The following is a 20,462-nucleotide window of genomic DNA, read 5'->3' as shown; positions in this document are numbered from 1 at the left end:
CTGCCCTACTCCCGAAGGACTCAGGGCGGTGAACAGCCAAACAATAAAATACATAAATACAAAAAATTTAAAAACCAGATAAAATCAAATTAAATCATTTTGGCCCAGACAAATTAAAACACCTCAATAATTTAAAAACAGATTTAAAATTTACATATTAAAAGAAGGAGGAGATTAGGCCAAGCCCGCTTGATGGAATAAAAAAGTCTTCACAGCGCGGCGGAAGGTGCGCAGATCCGGGATCCTCCGTATCTCTGGGGGGAGCTCATTCCAGACGGTAGGTGCCCCCACAGAGAAGGCTCTCCCCCTAGGGGCCGCCAGCCGACACTGTTTGGCTGACGGCACCCGGAGGAGTCCCTCTCTATGAGAGCGTACTGGCCGGTGGGAGGCTATTGGTGGTAGTAGGCGGTCCCGTAGATAACCAGGTCCAAGGTAAAGGTAAAGGTTCCCCTTGCACATATGTGCTAGTCGTTCCCGACTCTAGGGGGCGATGCTTATCTCTGTTTCAAAGCCGAAGAACCAGCGCTGTCCGAAGACGTGTCCGTGGTCATGTGGCTGGCATGACTCAACGCCAAAGGTGCACGGAACGCTGTTCCCTTCCCACCAAAGGTGGTTCCTATTTTTCTACTTGCATTTTTTACGTGCTTTCAAACTGCTAGGTTGGCAGAAGCTGGGACAAGTAACGGGAGCTCACCCCGTTACGCGGTGCTAAGGATTCAAACTGCTGAACTGCCAACCTTTTGATCGACAAGCTCAGCGTCTTGGCCACTGAACCACCGCGTCCCCTTCTTCCATTAAACATGCTCAATTCCGGCAACCGTTCTTCATATGTTTTCATAAGATTAATCGTTAAACTGATGTTGAAAAGCTGAGTTTCCCCACCAGCTTGCAGTCCAGTGCCTTTTATTTGAAGATTCCTGAAATGTCTTGCAAAGAGCCATGCCGAGAGCAAGGGTCAATCTCATCCATTTATTATTGATGCTACCAGGAAAAAAAACGAACAGCCGAAGAGGTTGTAGAAAAAATGCTTTTAAAAGTTTAAAAAAAAAAAAAAAGCCTCCCAGAATTCCCAGAAATGTGGCTGGAGAATTCTGGGAGTTGAAGTCCACAAGTTTTAAAGTTGCCAAGGTCGAGAAACATTGCCCTAAATTAACCCCGATTTCTGGTTGCCAAGCTTTTTTTGGCAGCATCACCAAAGCTATATGGCATTACCTTCTTCCAATTCCTCTTCTCCTCTTCCTCCTCTTTGTAATGATGAATTTCTGGTGGTTTTCCATCCAAATCCTGATCCTGCTTACCTTTCAGCCAAAATAAATGCTGCTGCCATCCATCTGTAGCCAAGAATCCATCATTTAAAAAAAAAAAAAAAAATTAATTGCAGCTTTTCTGTCTGCAAAGATACAACGCAGAAAAAAACCGGAAACAATTTAGGAGTGCTGGATCAAAAGATTAGATCAGGGATCTCCAACAGTGGTGAAATCCAAATTTTTTTACTACCGGTTCTGTGGGCATGGCTTAGGGAAAGGATACTGACAAATCTCCATTCCCTCCCCACTCCAGGGGAAAGGATACTGCAAAATCCCCATTCCCTCCCCACTCCTGGGAGAAGGATACTGCAACATCCCCATTCCCTCCCTACTCCTGGGGGAAGGATACTGCAAAATCCCCATTCCCTCCCCACTCCTGGGGGAAGGATACTGCAAAATCCCCATTCCCTCCCCACTCTTAAATGAAGGTGAATTTGGGATGATATGACAGAAGTCAAGTTGGACAGAACGACCATGAATAAAATGCTTTGGTACATAGGCCACACTTGGAATCCTGCATTCAGTTTTGGTTGCCACGATGTAAAAAAAAAGATGTGGAGACTCTAGAAAAAGTGCAGAGAAGAGCAACCAAGATGATTAGGGGACTGGAGGCTAAAACATACGAAGAACGGTTGCAGGAACTGGATATGTCTAGTTTGATGAAGAGAAGGAGCAGGGGAGACATGATAGCAGTCTTCCAATATCTCAGGGGTTGCCACAAAGAAGAGGGAGTCAAGCTATTCTCCAAAGCCCCTGAGGGCAGGAAAAGAAGCAATGGGTGGAAACTAATCAAGGATGATGACACCCAGCTGTACATCTCCACCCCGGACCACCCCAATGATGCCCTTGACGTGATGTCCCGGTGTCTGGAGGCCGTGCGGATCTGGATGGGGAGAAACAGGCTCAAGCTCAACCCGTCCAAGACTGAGTGGCTGTGGTTTCCGGCGTCCCGATATAGTCAGTTGGCGCCATCACTGACTATTGGGGGCGAATCATTGGCCCCCACGGAGAGGGCTCGCAACTTGGGTGTCCTCCTGGATACACGGCTGTCTTTAGAAGAGCACTTGACGGCCGTGACCGGGAGGATTTTTCATCAGGTTCGCCTGATTCGCCAGTTGCGTCCCTTTCTGGATCGGGACTCCTTATGCACGGTCACTCATGCCCTTGTCACTTCCCGCCTGGACTACTGCAATGCTCTCTACATGGGGCTCCCCTTGAGGAGCACCCGGAGGCTCCAACTGGCGCAGAGTGCGGCCGCGCGGGTGGTAATGGGAGCGACATGGCGTTCCCATGTAACACCCCTCCTGCGCGAGCTGCACTGGCTCCCGGTGGTCTTCTGGGTGTGCTTCAAGGTTCTGGTTACCACCTTTAAAGCGCTCCATGGCTTAGGACCTGGGTACTTACGAGACTGCCTGCTGCTACCAATAGCCTCCGGCCAATTCGCTCCCACAGAGAGGGGATCCTCCGGATGCCGTCGGCCAAGCAATGTCGGCTGGCGACCCCCAGGGGGAGAACCTTCTCTCCTGCCCTCTGGAACGAATTGCCCCCCGAGATGCGGAGGATTCCCAACTTATGCATCTTCCGCCAGGCCCTCAAGACACTTTTATTTCAACAAGCCGGGCTGGCCTGATTTTTTAAATTTTTTAATTGTCAATTCTTAATTTTTTAAACATTTAAATCGGGTAGTTTTATTTTAATTAGATATGGGCCAAACTTTATAATAATTTTAAATTGTTTTTAAATTTTATATTTGTGTGTTTTATGCTGGCTGTATAGCGCCCTGAGTCCCTTTGGGAGAAGGGCAGTGTATAAATTAAATTAATAAAATAAATAAATAAATAAGGAGAGAAGCAACTTAAAACTTAAGGAGAAATTTCCTGACCGTTAGAATAATTAATCAATGGAACAACTTGCCACCAGAAGCTGCGAATGCTCCAACACTGGAAGTTTTAAAGAAGATGTTGGATAACCATTTGTCTGAAGTTGTCTAAGGTTTCCTGCCTAAGCAGGGGGTTGGACTAGAAGACCTCCAAGATCCCTTCCAACTCTTGTTATTCTATTCTAATTTCTTGCAGTTTTGGGAATACCTATACCGGCTGAACTTAAATGAATTATTTGTGATTGGAAGTTTTCAAATAGGAAATAGAGGATTTTTACTTGTTTATTAAGACTTGTATGCTACCCATCTCTCTACCAAGCGACTGGATGAAGGATTAAATTTAGTCTTCATATTTTTCAGTCGGACTACCTGAAATCTCTTTTTGGTATGATCGTAAAAAAGGATTCTGGCATTTAGGGAACCACGAAATGCAGTTTTTTTTATGTCCTCTGGTTGGATTTCAGAATCTCTTTTTTTACACATAAAACTTTTTAGGCAGGCTGCAGGGCATAGACAGATATTTATTTATTGGTTCGATTTATAGGCCGCCCTTCTCCGGAGACTCAGGGCGGCTTACAATGCGTTAAGCAATAGCCTTCATACTTTTGTATATACCTGCTTAGTAGGGCTTTCGCCCCCCCCCCAAGCGGTGTTCTTTTTATATACAAAGTCAGCTTATTGCCCCTACAATCCTGGACTAGAAGACCTCCAAGGTCCCTTTTCCAACTTTTGTTATTCTAGTCTAAAATCAGAGGAGCTGCAACCCTCACGGCGGTCTGCAGAGGGCAGCAAAGACACAGGAACGCCCGACTCTCGGCTGCCCCCTGGCGGTCGCGGCCCAGTTTGTAGCCCTCTCTGCAAATGCAGGCGGGGGGCTTTAATTGTAAGGCCTGCAGAGTTCCCCCCCCCTGCGACCCTTCCCCTATTTTTCCTCCTATGAACCGCATTATAAAAGGGGAGGGGAGAAGCCCCCCCCCAAAAAAACCCGAGTAAGTGACCCCCCCATCGCCCCCCCCTTTCTGCATCCCTGATGCGCCACGCGGACCGGCTCCTCCGAAGGGGGCGGGGCTAGGCTAATTTCCAGCCAATCCCCCGCGGGAGAGGCGGGGCGACGTGGCCGGGCAAGCCAATGGGAGCAGAGAGGGGAGCGAGTCCAATGACGGCGTGGTGGGCGGGGCGCCCGCTCTCTAGATAATGAGCATGCGCGGTGGCGGCCGCCTGTCAATCCCTCCGCTTGGGTGGCGGGGCCTGGAGCGGAGCGGAGCGAAGGGGAGAAGCCGCGGCGCCCGTTGCAAGGTGAGGCGGTCCGCGAGCCCCGAGGAGATGCTGGGGCCCGCCCGGGGTGGGAGGTGTGGGGAAGGGGTCGGAGGCAGAAGGGGGGAGGGGAGGAAAAGGAAGGAAGGAGAGGGAGAGAGATGGAGGGAGGGAGGAAAAAAGAGGAGAAGAAGAAGGGGGAGGGAGGGAGAAGGAGAAAAAGGGGGAGAAGGAAGGAAGGAAAGGGAGAAAGGAGAAAAGGAGGGAGGGAGAAGGAAAAAAGAAGAGGGAGAGAAGGAAGGAAAAAAGAGGAGAAGGAAGGAAAGGGAGGGAGGAATGAGAGGGAGAAGGAAAAAAGGAGAGAAGGAAGGAAGAAGAGGGAGGAAAAAAGAGGAGAAGGAAGGAAAGGGAGGAAGGAAAAAAGGAGAAAGAAGGAGGGAGGGAGGGAGATGGAAGAAAAGAGGGAGAGAAGGAAAAAAGAGGGAGAGAAGGAAGGAAGGAAAAGGAGGAAGGGAAAAAGGAGAAAGGAGGAGGGAGGGAGAAGGAAAAAAGGAGGGAGAGAAGGAAGGAAGAAGAGGGAGGAAGGAAGGAGAGGGAGGAAGGAAAGAAAAAGGAGAAAGAAGGAGGGAGAGAGGAAAGGGAGGGAGAAGGAAGGAAGAAGAGGGAGAGAAGGAAGGAAGAAGAGGGAGGGAGGAAGGAAAGGGAGGAAGGAAAAAAGGAGAAAGAAGGAGGGAGGGAGGAAAGGGAGGGATAAGAAAGGAAAAAGGGAGAGAAGGAAGGAAAGGGAGGAAGGAAAAAAGGAGAAAAGGAGGGAGGGAGAAGGAAGGAAGAAGAGGGAGAGAAAGAAGGAAAGGGAGGAAGGAAAAAAGGAGAAAAGGAGGGAGGAAAAGGAGGCAGAAGGAAAAAAGAGGGAGAGAAGGAAGGAAGGAAGAAGAGGGAGGGAGGAAGGAAAGGGAGGAAGGAAAAAAGGAGAAAGAAGGAGGGAGGGAGGAAAGGGAGGGAGAACGAAGGAAGAAGAGGGAGAGAAGGAAAGAAAGGGAGGAAGGAAAAAAGGAGGGAGGAAAGGGAGGGAGAAGGAAAAAAGAAGAGGGAGAGAAGGAAGGAAGGAGAGGGAGGAAGGAAGGAAGGAAAGGGAGGAAGGAAAAAAGGAGAAAGAAGGAGGGAGGGAGGAAAGGGAGGGAGAAGGAAAAAAGAAGAGAGAAGGAAGGAGAGGAGATGAAAAGAGGAGAAGAAGAGAAGAAGGGGGAGGGAGAAGGAAAAAAGAGGAAGAGAAGGAAGGAAAGGGAGGAAGGAAAAAAGAAAAGGACGGAGGAAAGGGAGGGAGAAGGAAAAAAGAAGAGGGAGAGAAGGAAGGAAGGAAGAAGAGGGAGGAAGGTAGGAAGGAAAGGGAGAAGAAGAGGGAGAAGGCGAGAAGGAAGGAAAGGGAGGAAGGAAAAAAGAAAAGGACGGAGGAAAGGGAGGGAGAAGGAAAAAAGAAGAGGGAGAGAAGGAAGGAAGGAAGAAGAGGGAGGAAGGTAGGAAGGAAAGGGAGAAGAAGAGGGAGAAGGCGAGAAGGAAGGAAGGAAGCGGGGGGGGAAACAGGTAGGTAAGGTGGGGGTCCAGACTGCCCTTCTGGGCTGCTCCCACTACCTATCACTCTCCTCCCACCCTCTAGAGCAGTTGGACTACGCCTCCCATCATTCCCCATCAGCCTCCTCCTTTCATGGCACTAACGGCATTGATGGGAGTTGTAGTCCAGTTCTGGAGGGAAGTGGGGGAAATTGGCACCTACCCCTTGATGATGTATGTCTTCGCCTCCCCGCATCCAGATTCTTGCTTCCTGCGTCTGGAGGGGGCTGCCCCCCCGCCCCCATGCCAGAGGTGCCCCTGTAGGCTTGAAGTTCCTCAACCGTAACACTTTAGGAGGTCTTGGACTTCAATTCCCAGTATTCCCCAGGAAGCCCTGGCTGGGGAATTCTGGGAGTTGCGGTCCAGACCTCCTAAAGGTGCTTAGGTTGAGAAACCACTGAATAGGGGGTGACTACTTCTTCCTTTCTCTAATCGATTGCGAGCCAAGGGAGATAGATGTCCATTACGTTGGCCGGGAAGGGACCTTGTAGGTCATCTAGTCCAACCCCCAACCCCCAAAAGCAGGAGACCCTACACCATTTCTGACAAACGGCAGTCCAGTCTCTTCTTGAAAGCCTCCAGTGATGAAGCTCCCACAACTTCTGAAGGCAACTTCTGTTCCATGGGTTGATTGTTCTCACTGTCTGAAAATGTCTCCTTATTTCCAGGTTGAATCTCTTCTTGTTCAGTTTCCATCCATTGTTCCTTGTCTGGCCTTCGGGTGCTTTGGAAAATAGCTTGACCCTCTTCCTCCTCTCTGGGGCAGCCCCTCAAATATTGGAACGCTGCTATCAGAGCTGCAGGCTGTCCATCTTACACTCTATATCTCCCCTCTGATATCAGTTGGGTTGTTTGTTTTTTTCTCTCCAAATCACTCTTATTTATTTATTTATTAGTTCAATTTATATGCCGCCCTTCTCCGGAGACTCAGGGCAGCTTACAATGCGTTAAGCAATAGCCTTCATCCTTTTTGTACATACCTGCTTAGTAGGGCTTTCGGCCCCCCATAAGTGGTGTTCTTTTTTTATACAAAGTCAGCTTATCGCCCCCACAATCCGGGTCCTCATTTTACCTCCCTCGCAAGGATGGAAGGCTGAGTCAACTTTGAGCCTGGTGAGATTCGAACTTGCAGTAATTGCAAGCAGCTGGTGCTAGTTAACAGCACTTTATTCTGCTGCGCCACCAAGGCTCATTCTTAATTTCAGTTTACTTTCCTTTTCCCAGGCTGATCCAGTTCCTTCTCAAAGTCGGAGGTTGAAATCAGTCTGTAAATTTGTTCCGTAAATTTCCCAGTATAACTTCCCGATACGAATGTTCTTCCCTTCGATCGTGATGGGCTTCATGTGTCTCATTGCGCAGGATGTTTTCTCAAGCTAGGTAGCCTATAGATGAGCGCACTTCCAATTTTCAGCGTTCTCAGTAATGGCTGAGCTCGCTTTGAATTTAGGACATTCAAGTTCATATGTTAGAGTTGGGTTACATTGATTTTCACCGCTCAGAAAATAGCTTCAGAAGTTCCCTCAATGGTTTATTGAATAGCTTGTTGCCTTTTTACTAAAAGCAATTAACCCATCATGCACATAACACAATAGAATATACAGTAGCGGCCAAAATTGTGGAAACCTTTTGGGAAAAGTGTATTTATGAGGTTTGATGGCTAATAGCAGCACTTCTTTTTTTGGAGTTTCAAGATAATCCTATTCCACTGTTGGAATGGCCTGGGAATGACCTTCTTAACCCAATTGAAAATCTATGGAGCCGACTAAAGAAACTTGTTAGTCAGAAGCGACCCAACAATAAAACCCAGTTTATAGAAGCCATCATTCAATCTTGGTTTGACATTAGAACAGCTGCAGAACTAAAAGATTTGGGTTTGCTCCATGGGAAGACGTTGTAAGGCTGTAATTCTTGCTAAAGGTTACCCAACGAAGTATTAATTGACATGGTCATCATTTTTGTATATCTCGTTTTTTCTAGGGTGATAATTTTTGTATATCTTGTTTTTTTCTACGTGTTTCACTTTTCTTCTTTATACTGTAACTGCTATTCTAATACGAAATCCTTCATGAAAGTTATTGCATTACGTTCTTGATTAAATTATCTTTCCATGGATATATAATTTTATGGTAATAAGTGGTGTTATTAGCTAGTTTTAGAAAATACACTTTTCCCAAAAGGTTTCCACAATTTTGGCCACTACTGTATGCAGCCCCTGTATGTTGAACTCTGGAGACCTCCGTGCTCTCTGAGCTTGCTTCGAACAACCAAGGTCAGAGACCACCAAGGACTCCACATAACATAATCTCAGGTGTCCCTGGTTCTCCCTTGCATCTTTCCAAACGGGCTTGATGCCAGAATATACTATATTTCCAATTCCACCTTCGGTTTCAGTGAGCATTCTAACTCATCTGAACCGAAGTTCTCTTTGCATTTGATCCTTGTACGTATTATAAATTTGCTTGCTTGTCGCATACATTCTAATAAACAGTTTCCCTCTGGGAATCGTCGCCCCAGAGTGGTGACATGAGAGGGTAGACATTTCATTACCCATCTAGATAACATCACCAGTGCAAGTGAGTGTGGGGTGTGTTCCTTGTTTATACACAGTAGCTTGTGCTATCAGGCTTGGAGGAGTGTGGTTTCTCCTTGGTAGTTCCTTGATTATGGTATTGTTTTCTACTTGATTCTTTGTCTGGTGTTAATCCCTGCTTATCTGGGTGTTTGTGGCTGGAGAGGATGTGTGCTAGTTGTTTTGTTTCCTTAGCTTCCTTTATTGTCTCTTTTTTGAGTGTTTAAAAACAAACAGACTCCCCAGTTCAACTCTGAGCTACCTATTCTCTTCTAGAAGAATATTAAAACTTAGACATTTCTTGGAAGTAGAGGCACATCTTGAGAAATTTGGTCAGCTTTATAGGCCACGGATAAAACAGGACATGGGGAAGTTATCTTGGAGCACTGACATTTTGGAAGAAGTATGGCAGATTTGGTGAGATTGAGACTGAGGAAGCTGAGGATAATCAAATAGTTGCAGGAATATTTGGTGTGTGTGTCTCTGTGTTAAAGAGAACGGTAACACAGGAGGGGGTTTGGAGCTGTGCTCACACTTGCAGACTCTGGCTTAGGTTGGCGGTTCTCATTTTGTATTAAGTAATGCTGAGTTAATGGCACATTAATGGAATAATCTGAAAGTACTGGAACGCATGGAAGATATTTTGGGCCACTCATCGCTATGTGTATTTTTAGCCAAATGAAATAAAGTCGCTGGTTTGCTTGAATGGACTTTGCAAAAGTAGGCAAATGTTTATGTGCTTCTTGAGCAAGAAGCTGAGAGAAATAATGGACAGTTTGTCCATTATTTGCGGAGGACTCGCTTCTCTTGTGCTATGGTTGCTCTTCTGTCTTCAGATGTCTGGCAGCCTTGGTGGATCAGCGTGCGCCATGTCGAGTGATCTTGTGCCAGGCCTTCCCAGGAGGTGGTGTCAATGTCCAGGGACTTGAGAGAGGCCTTCAGCGTGTCTTTGTATCGCTTCCTTTGTCCCCCGTGCGATCGCTTTCCTTGAGACAGCTCACCATAGAGGAGCTGTTTGGGGATGCGGTGGTCGGGCATCCTTGCAACATGGCCTGCCCAGCGTGTCTGTCTGGGCTTTCATCAGCAGGGTGTCAACTGATGGCAGGCCTGCTCCGGAGAGGACCTCTCCGTCTGGCACCTTGCCCTGCCACCGGATCAGGGGTGGGTTCTACTTACCTTTATTACCGGTTTGCATTGTACCGGCGTGCGCTCTTCTGAGCATGCGCAGATCACCTATGATGATATCCAGGTCAGTGGGCGGAGCCTCCCACTGATTTTACTACTGGTTCTTGCAAACCGGTCCGAACCAGGGGGCTGTTGTGGCTCCGTCCTCCGAGCCTATCTTATCAGAGGAAGAAGGCTCCGAACATGAAGGAGAGGAGACGGCCAGGCCTCCCTCTCCAGGACCCTCCTCTCTGGCAATGCCTCAGGTGTCTCCCGAAGGAGAAGAGATTGGCCAGGAGCCAGGTGTTTCTGAGCCGTCGGATAGTGACGAAACATTGTGGTTGGACCCCCGCCAGCGTCGGAGAGACAAGTGTGCGCAGCAGAAAAGGAGGCATGCCAGAGATTAAGCTGAGTCACTGGACCACACTCCACAGGCTATAAAAAGGAGTGTGGTGGCCATTCGGACTCTGTGACGGACAAAGTTAAATCTCTGGCGAGTCATTTTGCACCTTTGGACACAACGCCTATTTGCTGTGGATTTAATTACAAACTGGACTATTCAAACTGTGTGTATTTTTGTCTATGTTATCGGAGTAAAAGTTCTTGGCAGGCAGCTACGGAGTTGCTGCCAAGTTCCTTATCACTGACGTTGAGTGTTTGAAGAGTTTATTTAACCCTCGGCTGGCTGGTTGGGTGCGTGTGTGGGACAGGGACAAAACAGGGGCAACCCACCACTGCACCAGATCCTCAGAAGTCAGGTCATGTGGAAGTGGTTCAATTGCCTAGCTGCCTCCTGTATACAGTCCAGGTCTCACTGGCCTACATCAGGGTAGTTAGCACTACTGCTCGGTAGACTTTGAGCTCTGTAGCAAGGCTTATTCCACGGCGGTCCCACATGTGGGTCAGTAGTCCGCCAAATGCAGACTACTGCAAATCTTATATATTTATTGTTTTATTGGTTCGATTTATATGCCGCCCTTCTCCGGAGACTCAGGGCGACTTACAATGCGTTAAGCAATAGCCTTCATACTTTTGTAGATACCTGCTTAGTAGGGCTTTTGGCCCCTCCTCCTAAGCGGTGTTCTTTTTTATACAAAGTCAGCTTATTGCCCCCACAATCCGGGTCCTCATTTTACCTACCTTAGAAAGGATGGAAGGCTGAGTCAACCTTGAGCCTGGTGAGATTTGAACTCACAGTAATTGCAGGCAGCTGGCAGCTAAGTGCTACTTAACAGCACTTTAGTCCGCTGCATGAAATGGAGCTTAGTTATGTAGCAGGAGGCTGTATATTCTGCAACACGGACTATCGGTGAGTCAACAGTGGGTCAAAGGAGTAGCAGAGATGACAGTTGCTCTTTAAAAATTATGATTTAAATCGAGTTGATTTAAATCAAGCCTTTTTACTAGTGATTTAAATCAACTCGGTTTAAATCAAATCCACCCTGCCTAACAACATAAATTTGGAGGTCAGTTGTGGCTGTAAGTGCAGCATAAGACACTGTGGCGCAGTGGTTAGAGTGCAGTACTGCAGGCTCCTTCTGCTGACTGCTGGCTGACTGCAATTTGGCAGTTCAAATCTCACCAGGCTCAAGGTTGACTCAGCTTTCCATCCTTCCGAGGTGGGTAAAATGAGGACCCAGATTGTTGGGGGCAAGAGGCTGACTCTGTAAACATCTTAGAGAGGCCTGTAAAGCACTGTGAAGCGGTATATAAGTCTAAGTGCTATAGTTCCATAACTGAATTGCAAACATTTTACCCTGTATTACGTAGATTCTATGCCATATTATACTGCGTGTAAATAGTCTCATTTTATATCTTACAAGTATCAGCATTATGTTGAATACATTGAAGAGCTTGGGTATTGAAGGAGAGACATAAAGATGAATAATTTATTTATTATTATTTATTATTGCGATTTATATGCCGCCTTTCTCCCTGGGGACTCAAGGCGGCTTACAAAATGACAAATTCCAATACAAATCACAATGAAATAAAGTTAAAATCAGCAACCCTATTAAAACAGTTTAAAATTATGACAGTGTACCCCCAAACGGATCAGTTGAGTTGACGGAAGAGCCACGTCTTCAGCTCGCGACGGAAGGAAAGAAGGTCGGGGACTGTCCTGAGCTCGGCGGGCAATCCATTCCAGAGGGTCGGGGCTCCCACAGAAAACGCTCTCCTCCTGGGGGCCGTCAGCCGACATTGTTTGGCCGACGGCACCCTGAGGAGGCCGACTCTGTGAGAGCGCACAGGACGGTGGGAGAGCGGCTGGAGATGGTCCTGCAAGTACCCCTGGCATAAGCCATGAGCTAAAACATGCCGCAACATGTTTTATAAAACGAACGCCTTCTGGAACTTGATTGTGGTAGTGCTTAAACTGAACTCTCGGTTCATCCTGGCAAATATCTCTATGTCATGCTGTGCTGAAGGTATGTCCCGAAGGTTATCGGGTGAGATGGAATACAGAATGAAGAGCGTGTAACTTGCCGTTGGCCGGCGTTGAGCTAGTGATGGCAGTTTCTTGGCAGATCGGGAGGTGTGAGGGAACGTTGCTCATTAAGGCCTTGCTCTTAATCTTTTGAGAGAGGATTGGGCAGAAGCGTAAACTGTAATGCAGTTGTTTTCAAACCTGGCAACTTTTAACGTATGTGGACTTCGACTCCCATAATCCCATGGCTGGCTGGGGAATTCTGGGAGTTGAAGTCCATAAGTCTTAAAGTTGCCAGGGTTGGATATCGCTGTCATAGACAGATCCGTATAGAGGGTTTTTTTTTCTTGCCAAAAGTAAGAAAGTAAATTCTCTTGTTGTCTTATAGGACAGGAGTCAGTAACCCGGGGCTCTGGAGCCGCATGTGGCTCTTTCATTCCTCTGCTGCGGCTCCCAGTCGCCGATCAGCTCCACAGTTGATAGGGCTTTCGGTTAGAACAGGTAGAGGAAAAAGGATGCTGTGCTAGGAGGAGACTCTATGGTGGGAGAACTGGACTTCCGGTCATCTCCAGAATTGAACAGGGGCTTCCGGTTAGGATTTTTGCGGCTCTTTGAGTGTTTAAGGTTGCCGACCCCTGTTATAGGAGATATTTTTGAGGGAGAGAGAGAGACAGAGAGGAGAGAGAGAGATGTGTATATATAAAAATCGAACTGGTGCAAATTATAGCCAAGAACGAGTTGAGGATCCATCAGGGTGGATTTGATTTAAATCGAGTCGATTTAAATCATGATTTAAATCATCATTTATATCACTAGTAAAAAGGCTTGATTTAAATCCACTCGATTTAAATCATAATTTTTAAAGAGCAACTGTCATCTCTGCTACTCCTTTGACCCGCTGTTGACTCACCGATAGTCCCAGTGTTGCAGAATATACAGCCTCCTGCTACATAACTAAGCTCCATTTCATGCTGAATAAACTAAATTATTTATATATCTTAAATAGAAAACTGTCTTACGATAGATTTTTACCCCAAAAGATTTTTATTCAAATAAATTCAATAAAAATGAAAAAAAAAAACCGGTTTAAATAAAAAAATCCGATTTAAATTAAAAAAAATCCGATTTTTTTGATTTTTTTTAAAAAAAATCATTGATTTTTATCCACCCTGGGATCCATTAAACATCTTGGCTTCATCGATTACAATTTAGGTTTCTTTTTTCTGCTGATCTTTTCAGGATAAGAGAATCCTTGTCCTGTAACTCATTTCTTCTGAGCTAGTAAGTATCCTAATGGTGTAATCCCATAGGGAGGAGGGGCTTTGAAAATCATTTAATTTAGCTGGACTTCTCTGGAGCCAAGAGCTGCAAGGTTGATTTCTCTAGTGGAGGACTGATTGTCTAAGCCACGGAACATTTTTTTTCAACAGCAGTGAACCGAAGGGGTCCTCCGGGGTCAATACCAGAAGTGTTCCCATGTTTTTATATTTCCAGAGGACTTGAATAAATTGCGTACAAGGCAAAGCTATTCTCCTTGATACTGGTGCTTATTGAAACACTTCTGACTTTAGGTGAGATGCGTGAGAGTTAGCTTCCAGTGTTGGCTATCACTCACAGCCAGTAGATGTAGATGGTCTATCTGTGACTTAACCGTGTTTCTCCAAAAATAAGACCCTGTCTTATATTTTTTTGAACCTTGAAATAAGCACTTGGCCTTATTGCCATGCGCTCAAAAGCCCAATTGGGCTTATTATCAGGGGATGTCTTATTTTGGGGGAAACGGGGTACATACAGTCCTTGACTTACTGGAAAAAAGTGATTTATGGACATTTTATACACTTGTTGGAAGAAATATCCATCTGGTTCACTTCCAAGCTGGGAGGAAGACCCTGGAAACACGGAGGTTGATTGGAAAGATGGTTTAATGATGAAGCAGAACCGCCAAGCACATGGTCCTGGGGCAGCTGACCACACGGAGTTGAGAGTGAGGGGTTTTTATACCTTCTCTTGGGTTTTGCACTTGAGCTTCCTGTTCCTGTGCAAGAACATGTATTCTATTGGCTGTTGTCAGACTCCCATGGAGCCATGTACAAATCCTAGGAGTTTGTCTGAGCTAAGTTTGGTTGAAGTTTCTGAGGGTGATGCAACGAAATGGCGTTTGTGGCTGAGGGCTAATCCTACCTTTGTTGGATCTTGGGTGATGGTATTTGCTTATGAATAGAGCTATCTATCTCTTTATTTCTTAAGTGCTGCCATCTGCTGAGGGCTATTGAGGAAGGTGGGGGCTGCTTTCCAAAAGCATGCTTCTCCGTTTCTCATCCAGGGAAATATAATATTCTGCCTTTTTAATATTTCTCAAAATATTTCATTCTTCCAGAAGAGGGGGTGGGTGCTAACTTTCTGCACACTTAAGACCATTGCAGAATCCCCCATGGTCATGCGATCAAAATCCAGATGCTTGTCAACCGGCTGAACAATGATCTTGCTTAACAAAGTCTGTTTGTTTTGGAACTGTTTGCGTCGACTGCTACCTACTTGAGCCTGGGTCACAACAGATGCCTTATAGCTCTTCCATAAGATGCTGAACAAGGTCTAAAGCATCGCTGCTCTTCGTCCCTTGCCTATGCATTCCACTGAGGTGTGTGCTGCTTTGCCACGTAACACCCAGGAGTGAGAATTGGCCTAGAAATCAAATGCTGGCAAGGCTTACAAGCTCTTTTTATAGCTTGCCCTTGATTTCTTGCTGCCGTCCTGCCTTTTTCTTTTGGCGTTAATATTTCCACAGGCACATTCCTTCTCCTCCTGCCTTCTGAATTGCCACCTGAAAATTTTTTTGCTGAGTCCTCGACTTACCACAGTTCAACGACCGCTCAAAGTTACAACCGCACCGAAAAAAGTGACTTAAGTCCTTCTGTGGCAGAGGTCTTCAAACTTGGCAGCTTTAAGGCTTGTGGACTTCAGCTCTCAGAATTGAAAGCTATGCTGGCTGGAGAATTCTGGGATCTGAAGTCCACAAGTCTTTTTTTTTATTATTAAAAAGTTTTATCAAGTATTACAACAATTTTTCCCATCCCTCCTCCCCCCCCAACCCTCCTCCACCTACCCCCTCATCCCCCCTCTCCCTCCAACCCCCTCCCCCACCCCCCACCCCGGACTTCCCAGAGCGAATACAGGGTATAACATTTAACAAACATAAACTAAAATATGTTAACTTTCTGTAGACTCCAAACTCCCTCTTGCTCTTTAACTCCCCTTTCAACTAACAAAACATAATTCAAAAAGAAAATTTTTGTTTTATTCATAAGCTATTTGAAACTTTTTAGTCAGATATTTGTTTTGAATATAATCAATCCATCTTCTCCATTCCGATATATATCTTTCATTTGAATGGTCCTTCAGGTATGCCGAAATTTTTGCCATCTCTGCTAAATTCACTACTTTTAATGTCCATTCTTCAATAGTAGGTAAGTCTTCCTTCTTCCAGTACTACGCCACCAAAAGTCTGGCTGCTGTTATTAAATTTAAAATCAATTTGGTCTCTATGACCGTACAATCTGTAATTATACCCAACAGAAAGAACTGTGGAGTAAATTTTATCTTCTTTTTAAAAATGTTTTGGATAATCCACCATATTTTTATTCAAAATGCCTTAGTTTTTGTACATGTCCACCATATATGATAATACGTGGCATCATCACATTCGCATCTCCAAAACTTAGGTTGCAACCTTGGATACATACAGGCTAGCTTTTTGGGATCTAGATGCCATCTATAAAACATTTTATAAAAATTCTCTCTTAAGTTTTGGGCCACAAGTCTTAAAGCTGCCAAGTTTGAAGACCTCTGGTCTATGGAAATTCTCAGTCATCATCATTGTCTCAAAGGTGCTTTTTTTCAAGAGGCAACTGGGTTTTCTGTGTTTTTCTTTGGAGACGTTTGGCTTCTCATCCAAGAAGCTTCTTCAGCTCTGACAAGATAGTCAGGAATGGAAGGATTTATATTCAGCTGTCTGTGCAAGGAAGATCAATCCTTCCATTCCCCACCATCCAGTCAGAGCTGGAGAAGCTTCTTGGATGAGAAGCGAAACGTCTTCAAAAGAAAAACCAGAAAGTCCAGTTGCCTCTTGAAAAACGCACCTTTGGGATGACTTAGGGCCGTTTTTCACCCTTAGGACCTTTGTAGCTTCCCCATGCTCCTGTGGTCAGAATTGAGATGCTTGGCACCTGACTCATAACTTACACTCCAGGGGAAGGTTACTGCAAAATCCCCATTTCTTGAATGTGCCGCCACCATCGCCGCCCTGGTCCATGCGCCAGCTGCGCAAGCGCACACCATTTATTTCATTCATTCATCAGTGGCAGGTTTCAGTGATGGTGGCAGCACATTCAAGAAGGAGAGCAGCTCCGGTAACTTTCGGGCGCTTGCCTTCCCTGGTAGCCAGCCGCGGGAGAAAGGTAAGGAGTAGGACACGTCGCGTGGTGAAGGGCGAGCGGGCTGTGGTTCCGCGGCAAGGCTGGAGTCGGGGAATGGTGCATTCCCTGACCCGGTTGAGGCAGGCGGTAAGCAGGCGGCAGCTCCGGGACTTCAGTGAATGGCGCGTCTCTGGGTCCCAGACCCCAACCCAAAGCGAAGGAAGAGCGGGCGGCAGAATAGAAATCTAAAATGTTCTACCGGGTTCTGTGGGCGTGGCTTGGTGGTGGGGTCTTGTGACTGAGTGGGCGTGGCTGTGAGTGACATTGAGTTGGCCACACCCACTTAGTCACAAGAAACGCCCCCCACCAAGCCACGCCCACAGAACCGGTAGGGAAAAAAATTAGATTTCACCACTTCCTCAATATATTAATTTATCAATCTAAATTTGGATTGCTCCCCATCTCACCTTAAGTGACGTTGGACGGCACACAACAATTCGGAGAAAAACCACAGCTACAAAACCGGCCGTCGTAAAAAACATATAAAAGTCTACATTGATTTATTATCATTGAGAATCTAAAATATCCTTTGGGGCTGCATTATTCCTGAACTTTCCCTTGAAATAATAAAAAGTTGCCATGCGATATTGTATGGATTATTTTACATTGCTATTATTTTATAATATAGGTGTATGTCACCAATTTTTTGGTGGGGCGGCAGAAATTATACTTTGCTGTTGAACAGGATGATACATCACACACACCCCCACACACACACAATGTGCTACAGCCTCTAAAATAAGTTTGATTTAGTCTAATTTAAATTAAATGTCAATTAAGCCTGTTCCCTAAATTCACAATCATTGAGTGGAAAACGTTTGAATGCTGTTGAGACTTGGTTCCTTTCTTAAACGGGTCACTAACAATTGCAGCTATTATGTCTTTTTTTTTTTTTTTTAACAAGTGGTGCCTGGAGTCAGCTTAAGAAAATAGTAATTTAAATTCATCTGCCATTCCACCCAGAGCCATGTTTGTGCAAACGCTTGTGTTAACTTCTCTCCACCCTGTAAAACAACTGTGTGTTTAAAGAATTCCTGATCGTTTCTGAAAGCCCCAAAATGGGCCTAAGCCCTTAAGACGACGGGAATGCCGGATCCCTTTTTTAATAAGATTACTGCAATGCGCTGTACGTGCTGCTGTTGCTCCAGAAGAGCCTTTGGGAGCTTCAACGGGTGCAAGAAGAATGCAGGAAGTCAGAAATGGTGTGATATATGGCGCATGTAAACCAATGGGTGGGTTCCAACTGGTGTTACTACTGGTTCTCTTCGTGCACGCGCTTTGCGCGCAATCGCCACGCGCATGCTAGCTTTGCTCGCACGCACGCCAATCTTGCGCTCCGCGCAAGCGCGTTAGGTTGCTGACCAGCTGAGGTGCGGCAATCCACTCTGCCGCGCCTATCAGCTGGGCTAAAAACCAAGAAAAAAAGGTAGGAATAAAGTGGGGGCGGGCGGGAGGGCCCAGCTCCCAGTCACAGAGAACTGGTTCGGTGACGTCACATCGTCACCGCTACCGGCTCGGCCGAACCGGGAGCAACTCGTCACTGATGTAAACCCCACTAACTCTGTGAGCTGCACTGACTACCGGTATGTTTCTGGCTGCAATTGTTGGCGCTGGTTGTCACTTTTAAAGCCCTCTGTGGTTTGGGACCAGATTATCTGAGGGACTATGAAGTCCAAGCAAATATCTTTATTTCCACCTCCACTTCCTCCTCCTCCTCTTTCTCTTCTTCTTCTTCTTCTTCTTCTTCTTCTTCTTCTTCTTCTTCTTCTTCTTCTTCTTCTTCTTCTTCTTCTTCTTCTTCTTCTCCTCCTCCTCCTCCTCCTCCTCCTCCTCCTCCTCCTCCTCCTCCTCCTCCTCCTCCTCCTCCTCCTTCATCATCATCAATGGCTTTGATGATTTCCCATGGCTTTCTCAGGTGGCTTATCAGCTCCTCATTTGTGATTTTGTCAACCCAGCTTATACGTAACAGCCGTCTGTAAATCCACATTTCAAACGCTTCTAGTTTCTTCAAGTGGCTTTCCGTCAGAGACCAACTCTCCGCTCCGTAGAGCAGGATAGAAAAGATGTAACATCTGACAAACCTGATTTTCAGTTTTAGGCTTATGTCGTGACTGCAGAAGACCTATTTTATTTTGAAGAATTTATTATTATTTAATATTATTTACAATCAACGAATACAGTAAAAGGAGAGATATGTATAACAGCTATTAGGTAAAGGAAATAATAATAACGGACAATAAAATAGCATATGTACTGTGTTTCCCTGAAAATAAGACCCCGTCTTATATTTTTTTGAACCCCGAAATAAGTGCTTGGCCTTAATTGCCATCCTCTCAAAAAGCCCGATTGGGTTTATTATCAGGGGATGTCTTATTTTGGGGGGGAACAGGGTAATTAAAAGTTTTTGCGCAGTTGTGCAACTTGGTAAAAATATTTGACCCCCCCTGGTATGTGGTGCAGTGGTTAGAGTCCAGTATTGCGGGCTACTTGTGCTGACTGTTGGCTGCCTGCAGTTTGGCAGTTCGAATCTCACCAGGCTCAAGGTTGACTCAGCCTTTCGTCCTTCCGAGGTGGGTCAAATGAGGACCCAGATTGTTGGGGGCAAGAGGCTGGCTCTATAAACCGCTTAGAGAGGGCTGGAAAGCACTGTGAAAGCAGTATTGCTATACTGAGCGTAAGTTTAACAGCCCTTAAAAGATAATCAACCTAAACTTTATCTGTGTGGCCCTTGTATTTGGAAGTGATTGGGGCAATCGGAGGGAGTTTTGGGGTATCGCAGGGCATTGAATGGGGACAAGGGTGAGGGTTTCTTCCTCTCTGGATCCACAAGGAGAAAGTCTCTGTGAATAAAGGGTCCCATGTAACCTCCCTTCCCTCCGGAATTGCTGATGGGAAGGCATCAAATCGGACCCTAGAAAAGGCTCAATGGGACGCGGGAGCTAAGTGGCTAAGACGCTGAGCTTGTCGATCGAAAGGTCGGCAGTTCAGCGGTTCGAATCCCTAGTGCCGCGTAACGGGGTGAGCTCCTGTTACTTGTCCCAGCTTCTCCTAACCTAGCAGTTCGAAAGCACATAAAAAATGCAAGTAGAAAAATAGGGACCACCTTTGGCATTTATTTATTTTATTTATTTATTTATTATATTTCTATACCGCCTTTTTCCCGTAGGACTCAAGGCGGTGTACAGTCAAGAAAAATATAGACACACAAACATCATAGTCATTTAGTCATGCCGGCCACATGTCTTCGGACAGCGCTGGCTCTTCGGCTTCGAAACAGAGATGAGCAACTCCCCCTAGAGTCGGGAACGACTAGCACATATGTGCGAGGGGAACCTTTACCTTTACTTATATTTGCTTAATGTTAAGTTCTGTATGTACCCCGTGACAGAGGACTTGCGACTATCTGATAATTGGCGATAGAATTCAGGGACACTGGTGGTAACTGGTGGTAATAGAAGGACCATCTTTTTCCAAAAGTCTCTGCCCGTCTGCAGAGCCCATCGTCCAAAGAGTGTTGGCTTCCAGAAACCAGAAGATATCTTCCCCTGGGACATCAGAATGGCCACAATCCTGCTGTCTGTCAGGCCTGGAAGCCATCTTTTCCATTGGGCCTTCAGGCCTGCCACATTTACTACTGTGGGAAACTGGGAGGGGGGAATTGTGTGGAGCCAGGCTGATATATGTAGTCATAATAACATTCCTTTCTCAGAGAGTCAAGGACATCTTGCCCTGCACCTGGACAGTTGGAGCTGGGAGGCATCTCCAGTTGGGACAGTGCTTT

At 46.0% G+C, this 20,462-nt stretch overlaps 1 protein-coding gene across 2 annotated transcripts in view; it reads left to right on the top strand.

Annotated features, from left to right (window-relative positions):
• Nucleotides 1-4,335: 4,335 nt before the first annotated feature.
• SLC39A14 (solute carrier family 39 member 14) overlaps nt 4,336-20,462 on the top strand; it is a 54,887-nt gene continuing 38,760 nt past the window's right edge. Inside the window, exon 1 of one of the 2 annotated variants that reach the window (XM_034432918.3) lies at nt 4,336-4,482. The gene's annotated coding sequence lies outside the window, so the exon portion shown is untranslated. The remainder of the gene's footprint in view (nt 4,483-20,462) is intronic. The other variant, XM_087875881.1, reaches the window with a different exon arrangement.

This window comes from Pantherophis guttatus, chromosome 9 (genome assembly GCF_059756535.1).
Source record: "Pantherophis guttatus breed Tessera chromosome 9, ASM5975653v1, whole genome shotgun sequence".
In the NCBI taxonomy this organism is placed as follows: Eukaryota; Metazoa; Chordata; class Lepidosauria; order Squamata; family Colubridae; genus Pantherophis; species Pantherophis guttatus.
This window is presented reverse-complemented; position numbering and strand designations above follow the sequence as displayed.